Source organism: Arachis hypogaea, chromosome 10 (genome assembly GCF_003086295.3).
Source record: "Arachis hypogaea cultivar Tifrunner chromosome 10, arahy.Tifrunner.gnm2.J5K5, whole genome shotgun sequence".
Taxonomy (NCBI): domain Eukaryota; kingdom Viridiplantae; phylum Streptophyta; class Magnoliopsida; order Fabales; family Fabaceae; genus Arachis; species Arachis hypogaea.
In genome coordinates, this window is record NC_092045.1 from 19,986,108 (window position 1) to 20,004,681 (window position 18,574).

The following is an 18,574-nucleotide window of genomic DNA, read 5'->3' on the forward strand; positions in this document are numbered from 1 at the left end:
AACTGAGGAGTGGGAAGACATTGAATAACACTGCTCAAAGTGGCAAAAAGCCAAATAAGGAATAATTGACAGAGGATAACCAAACCACTGTCCAAAATCCCTCTGAGGACAGTAAGAGCCCAGAGAGGAATACTTTTGGCGTTCAAACGCCAGAAAAGGGAGGAAAACTGGCGTTAAACGCCCATTCCTTGCCCAGTTCTGGCGTTCAAACGCCAGAAAAGGGGAAAAAGTTGGCGTTAAGCGCCCATTTTCCACCCAACCCTGGCGTTCAAACGCCAATGAGGAATCAGACACCTGTGAGTGCTGATAGTAACCCCTCTAAAAAGGCTTCTCCAACCACTTCTGTAAGGAATAAACCTGCAGCATCTAAGGTTGAAGAATATAGAGCCAAGATGCCTTATCCTCAAAAACTCCGCCAAGCGGAACAGGATAAGCAATTTGCCCGCTTTGCAGACTATCTGAGGACTCTTGAAATAAAGATTCTGTTTGCAGAGGCACTTGAGCAAATACCTTCTTATGCTAAGTTCATGAAAGAGATCTTAAGTCATAAGAAGGATTGGAGAGAAACTGAAAAAGTTTTTCTCACTGAAGAATGCAGTGCAGTCATATTAAAGAGCTTACCAGAGAAGCTTAAAGACCCTGGAAGCTTTATGATACCATGCACATTAGAGGGTACTTGTACCAAGAAAGCTCTATGTGATCTTGGGGCAAGTATCAACCTAATACCTGCATCCACTGTCAGAAAGCTTGGCTTGACTGGAGAAGTCAAGCCAACCAGGATATGTCTCCAACTTGCTGATGGCTCCATTAAATACCCATCAGGCATAATTGAGGATATGATTGTCAAGGTTGGGCCATTTGCCTTTCCCACTGACTTTATAGTGCTGGAAATGGAGGAGCATAAGAGTGCAACTCTCATTCTAGGAAGACCTTTCCTAGCAACTGGACGGACCCTCATTGACGTCCAAAAAGAGGAATTAACCCTGAGAGTCAATGAGGATGAGTTCAAGTTGAATGTTGTCAAAGCTATGCAGCATCCAGACACAACAAATGACTGCATGAGCACTGATATTATTGACTCTTTGGTGGAGGAGGTCAATATGACTGAAAGTCTTGAATCAGAGCTAGATGACATCTTTAAAGATGTTCAGCCTGATCTGGAGGAACTAAAGGAAATAAAAGAAATTCTGAAAATTCCTCAAGAAGAAGATAAACCTCCTAAACCAGAGCTCAAGCCACTACCACCATCCCTGAAATATGCATTTCTGGGAGAAGGTGACACTTTTCCAGTGATCATAAGCTCTGCTTTAAATCCACAGGAAGAGGAAGCACTAATTCAAGTGCTAAGGACACACAAGACAGCTCTTGGGTGGTCCATAAGTGATCTTAAGGGCATTAACCCAGCAAGATGCATGCACAAGATCCTATTGGAGGATGATGCTAAGCCAGTGGTTCAACCACAAAGGCGGCTAAATCCAGCCATGAGGGAGGTGGTGCAGAAAGAGGTCACTAAGTTACTAGAGGCTGGGATTATTTATCCTATTTCTGACAGCCCCTGGGTGAGCCCTGTCCATGTTGTCCCCAAGAAGGGAGGCATAACAGTGGTTTATAATGAAAAGAATGAACTGGTTCCTACAAGAACAGTTACAGGGTGGCGTATGTGTATTGACTACAGAAGGCTCAATACAGTCACCAGAAAGGATCATTTTCCTTTACCATTCATAGACCAGATGCTAGAGAGACTAGCAGGTCATGAATACTACTGCTTTTTGGACGGCTACTCAGGTTACAACCAAATTGCAGTAGATCCTCAGGACCAAGAGAAAACAGCATTTACATGTCCTTCTGGAATATTTGCCTACAGAAGGATGCCTTTTGGTCTGTGCAATGCACCTGCAACCTTTCAGAGGTGCATGCTCTCTATCTTCTCAGATATGATAGAGAAATTTTTGGAAGTCTTTATGGATGACTTTTCAGTATTTGGAGACTCATTCAGCTCCTGCCTTAACCATCTAGCACATGTTCTGAAAAGATGCCAAGAGACTAACCTGGTCTTAAACTGGGAAAAATGTCACTTTATGGTGACTGAAGGAATTGTCCTTGGGCATAAAATTTCAAACAAGGGAATAGAGGTGGATCAAGCTAAAGTTGAAGTAATTGAAAAATTACCACCACCTACCAATGTTAAGGCAATCAGAAGCTTTCTGGGGCATGCAGGATTCTACAGAAGGTTTATAAAGGATTTTTCAAAAATTGCCAAACCTCTGAGTAATCTGCTAGCTGCTGACACTCCATTTATCTTTGATAAAGAGTGTCTGCAGGCGTTTGAGACCCTGAAAGCTAAGCTGGTCACAGCACCAGTCATCTCTGCACCAGACTGGACATTACCATTTGAACTAATGTGTGATGCCAGTGACCATGCCATTGGTGCAGTATTGGGACAAAGGCATGGTAAGCTTCTGCATGTCATTCATTATGGCAGCCGTATTCTAAATGATGCACAGAAGAACTACACAACCACAGAAAAAGAGTTACTTGCAGTGGTTTATGCCATTGACAAGTTCAGATCTTATTTAGTAGGATCAAAAGTGATTGTGTACACTAACCATGCTGCTCTTAAATATCTACTCACAAAGCAGGATTCAAAACCCAGGCTCATAAGATGGGTGTTGCTTCTGCAAGAGTTTGATATAGAAATAAGAGACAGAAAAGGTACAGAGAATCAAGTAGTTGATCACCTGTCAAGGATAGAACCAGTAGCAGGAGCATCCCTCCTTCCTACTGAGATCTCTGAAACCTTTCCGGATGAGCAATTATTTGCTATTCAGGAAGCTCCGTGGCTTGCAGACAGTGCAAACTATAAGACTCAAGGTTCTCCTTCTGTAACCATGGAGAGGAAGCATGCAGAGCTTCTCTCAAAACAGAGTCAAACAGAGCCCCCACAGTCAAACTCTAAGTTTGGTGTTGGGAGGCCACCACCAACTTCTAAGTTTGGTGTTGAACCCCCACATTCAAACTCTAAGTTTGGTGTTGGGAGGTTCCAACTTTACTCTGAGCCTCTGTGAGGCTCCATGAGGGCCCACTGTCAAGCTACTGACACTAAAGAAGCGCTTATTGGGAGGCAACCCAATGTTATATTTTATCTAATTTCCTTTGTTATTTTATGTTTTCTATAGGTTGATGATCATGAGAAGTCACAAAAGCAAAAACAAAAAGAAAAATAGAAAGAAAAACAGCACACCCTGGAGGAGAACTTGCTGGCGTTTAAACGCCAGTGAGGCTAGCAGATGGGCGTTTAACGTCCAGTCTGGCACCATTCTGGGCGTTTAACGCCAGAAAGGGGCACCAGACTGGCGTTAAACGCCAGGAATGGGCACCAAGCTGGCGTTAAACGCCAGAAATGGGCACCAGCCCGGCGTTTAACGCCAGAATAGGCATAAGGAGCATTTTTGCTCGCCACTTGGTGCAGGGATGACTTTTCCTTGACACCTCAGGATCTGTGGACCCCACAGGATCCCCACCTACCCCACCACTCTCTCTTCTTTCTTCTTTTGCTCGAGGACGAGCAAACTTTCTAAGTTTGGTGTGGTAAAAGCGTTGCTTTTTGTTTATCTATAATCATTTATGGCACCTGAGGCCGGAAAAACCTCTAGAAAGAGGAAAGGGAAGGCAAAAGCTTCCACCTCCGAGCCATGGGAGATGGAGATATTCATCTCAAGGGATGCACTTTCCTCCACAAAACTATTGGGAGCAAATCAATACCTCCCTAGGAGAATTGAGTTCCAACATGGGACAACTAAGGGTGAAGCACCAAGAACATTCCATCCTCCTCCATGAAAATAAAGAAGATCATAGAATCATGAGAGAGAAGCAACAAAGGCAAGGAAGAGACATTGAGGAGCTCAAGCACTCCATAAGATCTTCAAGAGGAAGAACAAGCCGCCATCACTAAGGTGGACCCGTTCTTTAATTTCCTTGTTCTTTATTTTCTATTTTTCGAATTTTTATGCTTATGTTTATCTATGTTTGTGTCTTATTACATGATCATTAGTATCTTAGTGTCTATGCCTTAAAGCTATGAATGTCCTATGAATCCATCACCTCTCTTAAATGAAAAATGCTTTAATCACAAAAGAACAAGAAGTACAGGATTTCAAAATTTATCCTTGAAACTAGTTGAATTAGTTTGATGTGGTGACAATACTTTTTGTTTTCTGAATGAATGCTTGAACAGTGCATATGTCTTTTGAATTTGTTGTTTTGAGAATGTTAAAATTGTTGGCTCTTGAAAGAATGAGGAAAAAGAGAACTGTTATTGAGGATCTAAAAAAATCATTAGATTGATTCTTGAAGCAAGAAAAAGCAGTGAAAAAAAATTCGAAAAAAAAAGAGAGAGAAAAGGAAAAGAAAAAGAAAGAAATAAAGTTGTGATCCAAGGCAACAAGAGTGTGCTTAAGAACCCTGGACACCTCTAGTTGGGGACTCTAGCAAAGCTGGGTCACAATCTGAAAAGGTTCACCCAATTATATGTCTGTGGCATGTATGTATCCGGTGGTAATACTGGAAGACAGAGTGCTTTGGGCCACAGCCAAGACTCATACAATAGCTATGTTCAAGAATCATTATGCTTAACTAGGAGATTCAATAACACTATCTGAGTTCTGAGTTCTTATAGATGCCAATCATTCTGAACTTCAAAGGATAGAGTGAGATGCCAAAACTGTTCGGAGGCAAAAAGCTACTAGTCCCGCTCATCTAATTGGAGCTAAGTTTCCTTGATATTTTGGAGTCTTTAGTATATTCTCTTCTTTTTATCCTATTTTGATTTTCAGTTGCTTGGGGACAAGCAACAATTTAAGTTTGGTGTTGTGATGAGCGGATAATTTATACGCTTTTTGGCATTGTTTTTAGTATGTTTTTAGTATGATTTAGTTAGTTTTTAGTATATTTTTATTAGTTTTTAGCTAAAATTCACTTTTCTGGACTTTACTATGAGTTTGTGTGTTTTTTTGTGATTTCAGGTATTTTCTGGCTGAAATTGAGGGTCCTGAGCAAAAATCTGATTCCGAGACCAAAAAGGACTGCAGATGCTGTTGGATTCTGACCTCCCTGCACTCGAAGTAAATTTTCTGAAGCTACAGAAGCCCAATTGGCGCGCTCTCAACGGCGTTGGAAAGTAGACATCCTGGGCTTTCCAGCAATATATGATAGTCCATACTTTGTCCAAGATTTGATGGCCCAAACCGGCGTGGCAAATCAGCCTCAGAAATTCCAGCGTTTAACGCTGGAACTGGCATAAAACTTGGAGTTAAACGCCCAAACTGGCATGAAAGCTGGCGTTTAACTCCAGAAAAGGTCTCTACACGAAAATGCTTCAATGCTCAGCCCAAGCACACACCAAGTGGACCCAGAAGTGGATTTTTACGTCATTTACTCATTTCTGTATACCCTAGGTTACTAGTTTACTATTAATAGGATCTTTTGACATGGTATCTGTACCTCATGACACTTTACACGTTTTCTTTGTGTACTTTCCACGGCATGAGTCTCTAAACCCCATGGTTGGGGGTGAGGAGCTCTGCTGTGTCTTGATGGATTAATGCAATTACTACTGTTTCTTATTCAATCATGCTTGCTTCCATTCTAAGATAATACTTGTTCTTAACCCGGATGAATGTGATGATCCGTGACAATCATCATCATTCTCAACTATGAACGTGTGCCTGACAACCACCTCCGTTCTACCTTAGATTAAGTAGTTATCTCTTGGATTCTTTAACCGGAATCTTCGTGGTATAAGCTAGAACTGATGGCGGCATTCAAGAGAATCCGGAAGGTCTAAACCTTGTCTGTGGTATTCTGAGTAGGATTCAATGATTGGATGACTGTGACGTGCTTCAAACTCCTAGCAGGCGGGGCGTTAGTGACAGACGCAAAAGAATCACTGGATTCTATTCCGGCCTGACCGAGAACCGACAGATGATTAGCCATGCTGTGACAGAGCATAGGAACATTTTCACTGAGAGGATGGGAGGTAGCCATTGACAACGGTGAAACCCTACATACAGCTTGCCATGGAAGGAACCTTGCGTGTTTGATGAAGAAGACAGTGGGAAAGCAGAGATTCAGAGGACAGAGCATCTCCAAAACCTCAACCTATTCTCCATTACTGCAAAATAAGTAATCATTTCATGTTCTTTTGTTCTTTTTCACAATCAATCCTGATAATTTCTGATATCCTGACTAAGATTTACAAGATAACCATAGCTTGCTTCAAGCCGACAATCTCCGTGGGATCGACCCTTGCTCACACAAGGTATTACTTGGACGACCCAGTGCACTTGCTGGTTAGTTGTGCGGAGTTGCAAAAGTGTGATTGCAATTTCGTGCACCACATACCTCTATACCTCTCCCAAGCATTATAAAGGGATTCATTATCCTCTTGTTTAAAGCCTTGGATGTCCATCCTTAGCTGTGTCATCCTTTTTGGAGGGTAAAATTGATTCAGGAATTTGTCTGATAACTGTCTCCATGTTTTTATGCTTGCTCTGGGTTGGTTATTCAACCACCTCTTAGCTTGATCTTTTACAGCAAATGGAAACAGTAATAATCTGTAGACATCTTGATCTACCTCTTTATCACGTACTGTGTCAGCAATTTGTAAGAATTGTGCCAGAAACTCAGTAGGTTCTTCCTGTGGAAGACCGGAATACTGGCAATTTTGCTGCACCATGATAATGAGTTGAGGATTTAGCTCAAAGCTGCTTGCTTTAATGGGAGGTATACAGATGCTGCTCCCATATGCAGCTGTAATGGGGTTAGCATATGACCCCAGAGTCCTTCTGGACTGCTCAATTCCACTTAGGTCCATGATGGAGAAAGGGAATATGATATGGATTCACAAGTAAAGTAATTTTTTTTATTAAAGGTGACCAAAGAATTTAAAATAAAATAAAATAAAATTTCGAAAACTAAAAAAAATGAGATCAAAACAAATTGAAAACTAAATCAATTAGTTAATTAAAAAAAGATTTTGGAATTAGCAATTGAAAAGATATGATTGAAAATTATTTTGAAAAAGATTTAATTTTTTTGAAATGAGGAAAGAGAAAAACAACAAAATGACACCAAACTTAAAATTTTTAGAAAATCAGACACAATTTTTCGAAAACTTAAAGGAAAACACAAAGAAGACACCAAACTTAGAATTTTTAAGGATCAAGAAAGGACTAAGGACATGCAAATTCGAAAAATAAAAGAAAACAAAAGCATGCAATTGACACCAAACTTAAAATATGAAACTAAACTCAAATAAAAGACTCTAAACCAACAAAAATAAAACAGTCCTAATCTAAGCAACAAGATAAACCGTCAGTTGTCCAAACTTGAACAATCCTCGGCAACAGCGCCAAAAAATTGGTGCACGAAATCACAATCACACTTTTGCAATTCCGCACAACTAACCAGCAAGTGCACTGGGTCGTCCAAGTAATACCTTACGTGAGTAAGGGTCGATCCCACGGAGATTGTCGGCTTGAAGTAAGCTATGGTTATCTTGTAACTCTTAGTCAGGATATCAATAATTCTCAGATTTAAGTGTAAAAAGTAAAAGAACATGAAATAAATACTTGTTTTGCAGTAATGGAGAATAGGTTGAAGTTTTGGAGATGCTATATCTTCTGAATCTCTACTTTCCTACTGTCTTCTTCTTCATGCACGCAATACTCCTTCCATGGCAAGCTGTATGTAGGGTTTCACCGTTGTCAATGGCTACCTCCCATCCTCTCAGTGAAAATGTTCAACGCGCTCTGTCACAGCACGGCTAATCATCTGTCGGTTCTCAATCAGGTTGGAATAGAATCCAGTGATTCTTTTGCGTCTGTCACTAACGCCCAGCCTTCAGGAGTTTGAAGCTCATCACAGTCATTCAATCCTTGAATCCTACTCAGAATACCACAGACAAGGTTTAGACCTTCTTGATTCTCTTGAATGCCGCCATCAGTTCTAGCTTATACCACGAAGATTCTGATTAAAGAATCCAAGAGATATCTACTCAATCTAAGGTAGAACGGAGGTGGTTGTCAGGCATACGTTCATAGGTGAGAATGATGATGAGTGTCACGGATCATCATATTCATCAAGTTTAGGAACAAGTGATATCTTAGAATATAAGCAAGCGTGATTGAATGAAAAACAGTAGTAATTGCATTAATCCATCAAGACACAGCAGAGCTCCTCACCCTCAACCATGGGGTTTAGAGACTCATGCTGTAGAAGATACAATGAGAAATGTGTAAAGTGTCATCAGGTACAGATACAATATCAAAAGGTCCTATTAATAGTGAACTAGTGACCTAGGGTATACAGAAATGAGTAAATGACGTAAAAATCCACTTCCGGGGTCCACTTGGCGTGTGCTTGGGCTGAGCATTGAAGCTTTCATGTGTAGAGATTTTTTTTGGAGTTAAACGCCAGCTTTTATGCCAGTTTGGGCGTTTAACTCCAATTTTTGTGCCAGTTCCGGCGTTAAACGCCGGGAATTCTGAAGCTGATTTGCAACGCCGGTTTGGGCCATCAAATCTCGAGCAAAGTATGGACTATTATACATTGCTGGAAAGCCCAGGATGTCTACTTTCCAACGCAATTGAGATCGCGCCAATTGGGCCTTTGTAGCTCCAGAAAATCCACTTCGAGTGCAGGGAGGTCAGAATCCAACAGCATCTGGAGTCCTTTTCAGCCTCTGAATCAGATTTTTGCTCAGGTCCCTCAATTTCAGCCAGAAAATACCTGAAATCACAGAAAAACACACAAACTCATAGTAAAACCCAGAAAAGTGAATTTTAACTAAAAACTAATAAAAATATAACAAAAACTAACTAAAATATAGTAAAAACATACTAAAAACAATGCCAAAAAGCGTATAAATTATCCGCTCATCAATAGGGATAGTGATTTGAGATGAAGAGAGGTGAAGAAAAGTGTTAGTAAATAAATAAATAAATAGAAGAAGGGGAGAGGAAAGAAATTTTGAAAATAAATTTGAAAAGAAGTTAAATGATTTTCGAAAATAAAAGATAAGATAGAATTAAAATTAAAACAATTAATTAATTAAAAAGAATTTTTGAAAAAGGGATGAGATATTTTCGAAAATTAGAGAGGGAAAAGTAGTTACGTGGTTTTGAAAAAGATAAGAAACAAACAAAAAGTCAAATAGTTAGTTGAAAAAGATATTAAAATCAAATTTGAAAAGATAAGAAGATAAGAAGTTAGATAAGATATTTTGAAATTAAATTTTTGAAAAGGATAAAATTTTGAAAAAGATATGATATAAAAGATAAGATAAGAGAGATTTAATTTTTAAAATTAAAATTAATTACTTAGCTAACAAGAAATTAAAAGATAAGATTCTAGAATTTAAAGATTGAACCTTTCTTAACAAGAAAGTAACAAACTTCAAGTTTTTGAATCAATCATATTAATTGTTAGCATAATTTCAAAATTTTGAAATAAAATTAAGAAAAATATTTTTGAAAAATAATTTTCAAAATTTTCAAAAAAATAGAAAAAATGAAAAAAATATGATTTTTGAAAAAGATTTTGAAAAGATAAGATTTTTAAAATTGAAAATTTGACTTGACTTACAAGAAATAACTAATTTTAAAATTTTTTGACTAAGTCAACTCAAATTTTCGAAAATTTGGAGAGAAATAAGGAAAAGATATTTTTTTTATTTTTGAATTTTTGATGAGGAGAGAGAAAAACACAAAAATGACTCACAACATGAAAATTATAAATCAAAACTCATGATGCATGCAAGAACACTATGAATGTCAAGATGAACACCAAGAACACCTTGAAGATCATGATGAACATCAAGAACATAATTTTGAAAAATTTTTGATGCAAAGAAAACATGCAAGATACCAAACTTAGAAATCTTTAATGCTTAGAAAATATGAATGCAAAGATGCACATGAAAAAACAACAAAAGACACAAAACAAGAAATCATCAAGATCAAACAAGAAGACTTACCAAGAACAACTTGAAGATCATGAAGAACACCATGACTGCATGAATTTTTCGAAAAAATGCAAGAACAATATGAATATGCAATTGACACCAAACTTAAAAATTGACTCAAGACTCAAACAAAAAACACAAAATATTTTTTATTTTTATGATTTTATGATTTTTTTTGTATTTTTATTATATTTTTCGAAAATTATTTTTTTGGAAAAACGAAAAATAGAGAAAAAAATTTGAAAAAAAAATTTTAAAAACTTTTTTGAAAAGAAAAGTACCTAATCTGAGCAACAAGATGAACCGTCAGATGTCCATACTTGAACAATCCCCGGCAACGGCGCCAAAAACTTGGTGGACAAAATTGTGATCATCAATAATGGCTCCAAAGACTTGGTCCTCTCAAACGTGAATCACACTTTATCACAACTCCGCACAACTAACCAGCAAGTGTACTGGGTCGTCTAAGTAATACCTTACATGAGTAAAGGTCGATCCCACAGAGATTATTGGTATGAAGCAAGCTATGGTCATCTTGTAAATCTCAGTCAGGCGGATAACAATTGATTATGGGAAATATAAAGAGATACTTGCATGAATAATAAATGATAGAAATACTTATGTAAATTAATGGTGGGAATTTCAGATAAGCGTATGGAGATGCTTGTCCCTGTTGAATCTCTGCTTTCCTACTGCTTTTATCCAATTTTATCACTCCCTTCTATGACAAGCTGTATGTAGGGCATCACCGTTGTCAATGGCTACATCCCATCCTCTCAGTGAAAATGGTCCAAATGCTCTGTCACAGCACGGCTAATCATCTGTCGGTTCTCAATCAGGTTGGAGTAGAATCCAGTGATTCTTTTGCGTCTGTCAGTAACGTCCAGCCTTCAGGAGTTTGAAGCTCGTCACAGTCATTCAATCCCGGAATCCTACTCGGAATACCACAGACAAGGTTAGACTTTCTGGATTCCCATGAATGCTTCCATCAATTCTAGCTTATACCATGAAGATTCTGATTAAGGAATCCAAGAGATATGTGCCCGGTCTAAAGTAGAACGGAAGTGGTTGTCAGTCACGCGTGTTCATAGGTGAGAATGATGATGAGTGTCATGGATCATCACATTCATCAAGTTGAAGTGCAACGAATATCTTAGAACAGGAATAAATCGAATTGGATAGAAAATAATAGTAATTGCATTGAAACTTGAGGTACAGCAGAGCTCCACACCCTTAATCTATGGTGTGTAGAAACTCCACCGTTGAAAATACATAAGTGAAAGGTTCAGGCATGGCCGAATGGCCAGCCCCCATGATCTGAGAACTAAACATCCCAAGACTGAATAATACAATCCCCAGATGTCTAATAAAATAGTAAACTATCCTATTTGTACTAAACTAGCTACTAGGGTTTACAAGAGTAAGTAATTGATGCATAAATCCACTTCCAGTGCCCATTTGGTGTATGTTTGGGCTGAGCTTGATCTATCCACGAGCTGAGGCTTCTTTTGGAGTTGAACGCCAAGTTGTAACGTGTTTTGGGCGTTCAACTCCGGTTCGTGATGTGTTTCTGGCGTTTGACTCCAGACAGCAACATGAAACTGGCATTGAGAGCCAGTTTACGTCATCGAATCACGAATAAAGTATGGACTATTATATATTGGTGGAAAGCTCTAAATGTCTTCTTTCCAACGCCGTTGAGAGCGCATCATTTGGAGGTCTGTAGCTCTAGAAAATCTATTTCGAGTGCAGGGAGGTCAGATTCCAACAGCATCAGCAGTCCTTTGTCAGCCTCCTTATCAGAGTTTTGCTCAGGTCCCTCAATTTCAGCCAGAAATTACCTGAAATCACAGAAAAACACGAAAACTCATAGTAAAGTCCAGAAATGTGAATTTAGCATAAAAACTAATGAAAACATTCCTAAAAGTAACTAGATTATACTAAAAACTACTTAAAAACAATGCCAAAAAGCGTATAAATTATCCGCTCATCAGGCGCCATTGTTGATGATCACAATTTTGTGCACCAACTGTATTAAGGAATTATAACATAAACAATGTCTAATTACCTTAACTTTATCTTCCTTTGCCCATGGAACATTGGCATAACCTCTAGAGACCTGAAAGCGTATCATGAGATAGGAACAAATTATTAAAAATAAAACAAATACTTAAAAAACGAGACCAACCAAAGCCATTCCTGAAACATGAAGAGGTGAAATGAACAAATATGTAGCAGTACAAAACCTATCATAAACAACATAATACAAATTTTTTACTCATCAAGATTTTCAGCACAATTTTAACAAAACATCAATGCATTATAACTAGCAGTAAGAATGTATTTTGTATGAGATAGAGGAATTTCACATTGTATGTGTACAACAACTAGGGATGAATCCCTCCCACCCACACACACATTCAAAAACAGAGACACAAATTTTAACCGATATTCATCTAAACCATGGTCTTATTCACCACTCTTTAGTTGACTATGTCAATAATACTAAGTAATTTCTTATCATGAATTGCCAAGTTTCTAAACTGGCATACATTTAGAATAATCTCCTTAATTGGTTCTAAACCCAGTACCACAAATTTCCCAAAAACATTTACATTGAATCAAGATGAGAAAATTTGTTACCTAAATCCCAAACTTAAAATTTAATGTTGACGGTTTCAACATTAATCCCGATTGCTACATAACCCTAAATTTGATGGAGAGAGGACTGTCATGATAGATGACGGAGTGTAACACCCTAATTACCCTAAGCTTTATCTCATGCCGTAAAGTTAAGGATAACTAAAGGTCACGACAATCCTAAGGCTTATACAATAATATATATAGAAATAGTAAATCTAGAAGTCGATGAAGAAATAAGCTCAAAACAGAGTTTCAAAAGCGCAAAACGTTCACACGGAGCTAAAAGCATAAAGGTACAAGGTATAGATACAAAATAACAAGGTATATGTAGATATAAGAGTATAATATTCATAAGATACTAGCCTTAGCCTGCGGAGTTTAGACTGACTAGTTATATACAGACATACAAAGTTTTGAAAGTTAAAACAGTATACAACATATCTCTCAAAGTAAGCCTCTAAGGTAAAAAAAATACAAAAGTGAGAGTACTAAACAAAAGTAATCAAAAGACTCCAAAAGATAATTAAGATCCTCCACTCTATCACCGTCTCATAACTCACCGAGGTGGGTCACGACCTACATCTGAAAAAAATAACAACAAAATATAGTATGAGAACCGGAAGTTCTCAGTATGGTAAAAGTGCCCAGTAATGTAAGATATAAGACTCCGTGACGCCAGAGACAATCCTAGAACTTCATATCAATCATGAGATTCAAACGTAAGCATAATAAAATTCATAACCATAATGAAACGGGGTAATCTAATTTAAGAAATTTCTAAACTAACATTTACACCACTATCCCAGAGCCTTTGCCAATGTAACCGCCATACGATCCCATCGCCACCGCCTATCAAGCCTCCTCAATCCCAATAGGAAACACAAGTAATAGCAATACAAGTAAAACGTAGTATAATCATGTATATCAAGTAATTCAAGAAACAATTAAGCATGTTATACAATTAGGCAAACAATGCAAGTTGGCAAAGCAAGCAAACATATAGAATATGCACATGATGAATGCCTGTCCTATTTGGCTGTGATATCACACCGTCTGTTCAACTGTCAATCCGACACATTCCCATGGAAATGTTGCCTTTCGGTCACGAATAAATGGGAACCCCCTGAGATATCGTGCCCGGCACACAGTCCATGATATAGTGCCTGCACACTCTTGTGATTCCGAAAGGATATGAGCGGAATACTCTAGAGAGTAATTAAACTTAATTAATAATTAGTTCATATGTTTTAAATTCAATTATATCCCTTCTCTTTTCTTTCTTTGCATGTATCATTCCAATTCAATCTGTATCTTGTATTTGACCATCATGTTATCTTATATAGAATATATTGTTATAATTATCCTATAATATCATCACTATTATATAATAAATTTATATTATTTATTTTACCCATTTTTTTATACATTATTCATATCCCAATTTAATATTTTTTAGTTATATGTTTCTTGTTTCTTCTCTAATAATCATTTTATTCTATATTATAAAAAGTATTTCAAGTGTTGTAGTAATTTTAATTAATAATCTTAATTATAATATATATATATATAATTAAAATTAATAATTAAAATTACTAAAATATCTAAAACATCAGAATACTCAAAATATTTTTTATATGATAATGAGTACATATGTAATATTCATTACCATATAATATACCAATATATATATATATATATATATATATATATATATATATATATATATATATGTTACTTCATATAGTTTTAGACTTAGTTTTTTTTCCGATGCATGATCTATTTTAATTCTATTTTTTTATTTTGTTTTTTTATTTTTTAATTCATGTCATGTATACTACTAACTATAATAATCAAAATTGGGGTTGAATAATGGTGTTAGGTGACAAAAATGGATAAAAAATTGGTTAGAGTGATTCAAGGCTCAATAAAAGTGGTAACAATTTATAACCACCTTCCAAAGAAATTAGCCAAGGTTGTTTATGTTTTAGGCTTAAAGGTTTCACCAAATTATAAAAGAAGAGAAATTGGATCAAGTCTAGTGATGAAGCTAGAAGAATGGTTCAATTCCAATAATGTTGACTATGCATACATGGCCACAGAAAAAGACAATGCCTCAAAAAAGATCTTTATAAAAAAATCTACTTACACCAAGCTTAAAACACCATCAATATTAGTGTTAATTAGTAACTATATAGCCACATGTAAACCTCTATAGAAGTACTATAATGTGCCATTTATAAAGAAATTGTTGTAGGAATGTCGTGGTTTTTTTATTGTTCAGTTTGTTTAGAAACCACTATACTCTATAACAATTTATGTTCAATCTGAAATTCAGCATATCCTTTCGCAATTTTTATAGAAATATAAAAATTACATTTTTGTCTACAATGTTTACCAATTGAATTCTGATAATATTGATTTCCAAACATTTGGATTAGATAACTTATTATTATTATTATTATTATTATTATTATTATTATTATTATTAATCACGCTGTTAATATTCGTAGTACTAATTATTATTATTATTATTATTATTATTATTAGGTATAGTTAATAATAATTATTATTATTAATATTATTATTATTATTATTATTATTATTATTAATTTTCTTCTGTAGACTATCGAGAATTTATTGTCTAGAAAACTTGATCTGCTAAAAAATTATAACGAGATAATTGCAGTCGTCCTAGTATCAACTGGATTCCATCATGTTTCATGAATAGGTGAATCGAGGGAACATTCTGCATTGTTGATTGCTTTGGTGGAGCGATAGAGTCCTAAAACCCAAACGCTTCACCTTCTAGTCGGCGAAGTGACTATCACTCTAAATGGCGTCACACATATGCTTAGCCTGCCGATTAATGGAAACCCCGTGACTGGCAGAATGGATAGCAGTCATGAGTTCTTGGTGGATAACTAGTTAGCAATTTTTGGTAGGCAGCCCGGTCCCAACGATCACACGTTGGGAAAAGTAAACCTAACATGGGTTCAGCAATGCAGAGACACTGAATCATTAGACACCCAAGAGTTGATCGAGCAGTATGTCTGAGCTCACATATTTCTCTTGCTTGGAACTATTGTGTTTCCAAACAAGTCGACTACTTTTGCCAACTCAAAGTGGTTACCTCTTCTTTGAGATTTTCATCAAATTCAACTTTACAGTTAGTGGACAGCTAGTCTGGCACATTTATACAGGTCGTTGTGTTGTGCATTGCAATACAACTGTAAAGAGATGGACTAACCACTTATTCTACTTTTTGTTTGGGCATGGGAGCGTATGTCGTGGATGGCAACCATTCCTTGCAGTGAGCTTCTAGTAGGTGGCGTTCCAATTGAGCAACAGTAATGGTTATCGTCGTTATTATTATTATTATTATTATTATTATTATTATTATTATTATTATTATTATTATTATTATTATTATTATTATTATTATTATCATGATCATCAATGTAAACCAATTTAGGTGAAGTCATTGGCGCCGACAAAAAAGGTTATAGTCAAATGTCTATGGGGCAATTTAGGCAACAACTAGATGACATGGGTGTGAATGATGTATGTTTTAATTATTGATGTGCAGTTTGTGTGGAAGCCATATATGGGAGTTATGGTTCCTGAGGGTCATCGTATTATTATTATCCTTGCATCTGTTAGTGTGCTCCATAAGGTCTCCGTTGGTGTCATTCGAGCGTATAGAATGGCACCCAGCAAATTGAATAAGACGCCAATCGGTCTTGCACAACTTCCAACAAAAGAAGAATTCCAAATTAGACAAGATCATTGTAAGCGTTAACTGGAACACAGTGCCATGACTGGAGGGAAAGGAATAGAGTTTGGGTCGATATGTGGAATTTTGGTCACTATAATGTCATCCAAATAGGAGACACAATTGTCGACTTTCACCCTCTCCCGATGTACTATAAGTGGTACATAACAGTATGGCAATCACCTAAGGATGTCAGATAGCATTGTGCCTGCAGACCTTGAGGTGAATCAACCACAGCCATACCCCGCGCCACCACCTGGACCTCAGCACCCATTTTCAGGTTATGAGCAACAACACCCCTTTCTGAGTTATGAGCAATGACACCTATTTTCTCCTTATGAGCAACAATATCAGATACTGGTTTATGGGAAATAGTATCAAATACCAGCTTATATGCAACAGTATGCGGTACCAGCTTATGTGCAATAGGAACTAATTCCAGGTTATGAGCAACAGTATCAGGAACCTGTTTCAGAACCACAACCACAACCACAACCATGACTACAACCATAACCACAACCGCCAGCAGAGCCATATATACCACAAATGGTAATTCCAACAGAAGGCCAATTTAGTCTGTTGAACCCATTTGGTAACATTAGTTTGTCTCGAGTATTGAGAGGGACCAATGTATTCTTTCATTTATCTAGACAAAGGCATGCTGCTTCTGAATCATCTGTTGGTTGTAGCTCCATCTCAGCTCATGCTAGTGACCACCGCGTATCTTTGAACCTAGGGCTGCACATAAATTGGATAATATCCACATACCCACGGTAATTATCCGCATCTGATCCGAATTTCGCGGATATTATCCGATCCGCACTATGGTAGGATCGGATCGCGGATTTGACAGTGATACCTACGGATCCGATCTGCAGATCCGCACATCATATGAATAGCTAATGTAATGTGACCTAACCCTAAATCCCTAATGTTACGTTACGGTGCTCCTCTTTCACTCTCTGGACTCTCCTCTCTCACTCTTTGGACTCTCATCTCAGTCTCAGACTCTCAAACTCTGGCTCTCTCTCTCTTCTCTGACCGGCTCTACCTCGCTCTATCACCAGCGTTCGCTGTCTATCACCGTCTCCTAAGGTCATCATTTCTTCCAGGCTTCACCTGCATGGTTGTCGCCTCCTCCATCGACGCGGTGGACGGCGGTCGCGTTCTCCATATGCATTCTCCATAGGTCGCGTTCTTCACTGGTGCAACGCTCACGGTCGGTGGTCTCCTCTAGTGGTGCAGTCACCTCCTCTAGTGGTGAGGTCGTCTCCTCTAGCGGCTTCGTCTTCTCTTTCATCGGCGGTGGTTGTCTCCCCAAGCAGCTTCGTGAATCTGTCAAAGTCAGACCAGCCCTCCTTCGTCTCCATCATTTTCGCTCTTCAACTCATCAGGTATTATAGGTAATTTAATTTTTTTAAATTAAAAATTATTTGTACACAAATGCTTATAGATTAAAGTACTTGAATTATTGTGTTATACTGTTATTGTGTAATAAACTCTGTAAATTTGAATGGTTTATTCAACTGTGAACAGATATGGCACTGAGGGTTTATATGGTTTAATTGTTTGAAAATTAAGATGGTTTATTTAATTGTAGTCATATGGCACTAATGGTCTGTTGTCTGTAAACTGATATAATGATATGGTTTACTTAATTGTAGGATTGTGTTGGAAAATTAGAATGGCTGATAAACAAGCGCTTACTAACAATGCAAGTGGGTCTGAAGTTGGGAGCATTCCTACTCTATCAAGTGTTGTTGGATCTACACCAGAAGAATCAACAAGAGGAGGAGATACAAATACCAATCCAGCTTCAAGTGATGTTCCTTCTTTGGCGACAGCAGCACAATCTAGCCAGTCAGGTAAAAAAAAGTCTAATAAACCCCCTTCTATTGTTTGGGATCACTTCAAAAAAAATGATGAGGAAACTAAGGCTCAATATAAACATTGTTTGAAATGGTTACAATGTCATAGTCGTAGGGATGGGACCTCTAACCTAAAAAAACATATTGGAACTTGTGCGAAGAACCCAGAAAATCATGTTGATAAAAATAGAAAACTCTTGTGTTCACAAATTCTAATTTAGAAGAACCACCAATATTAAAGGCAGTAGACTTTAATCAAGATCGGTGAAG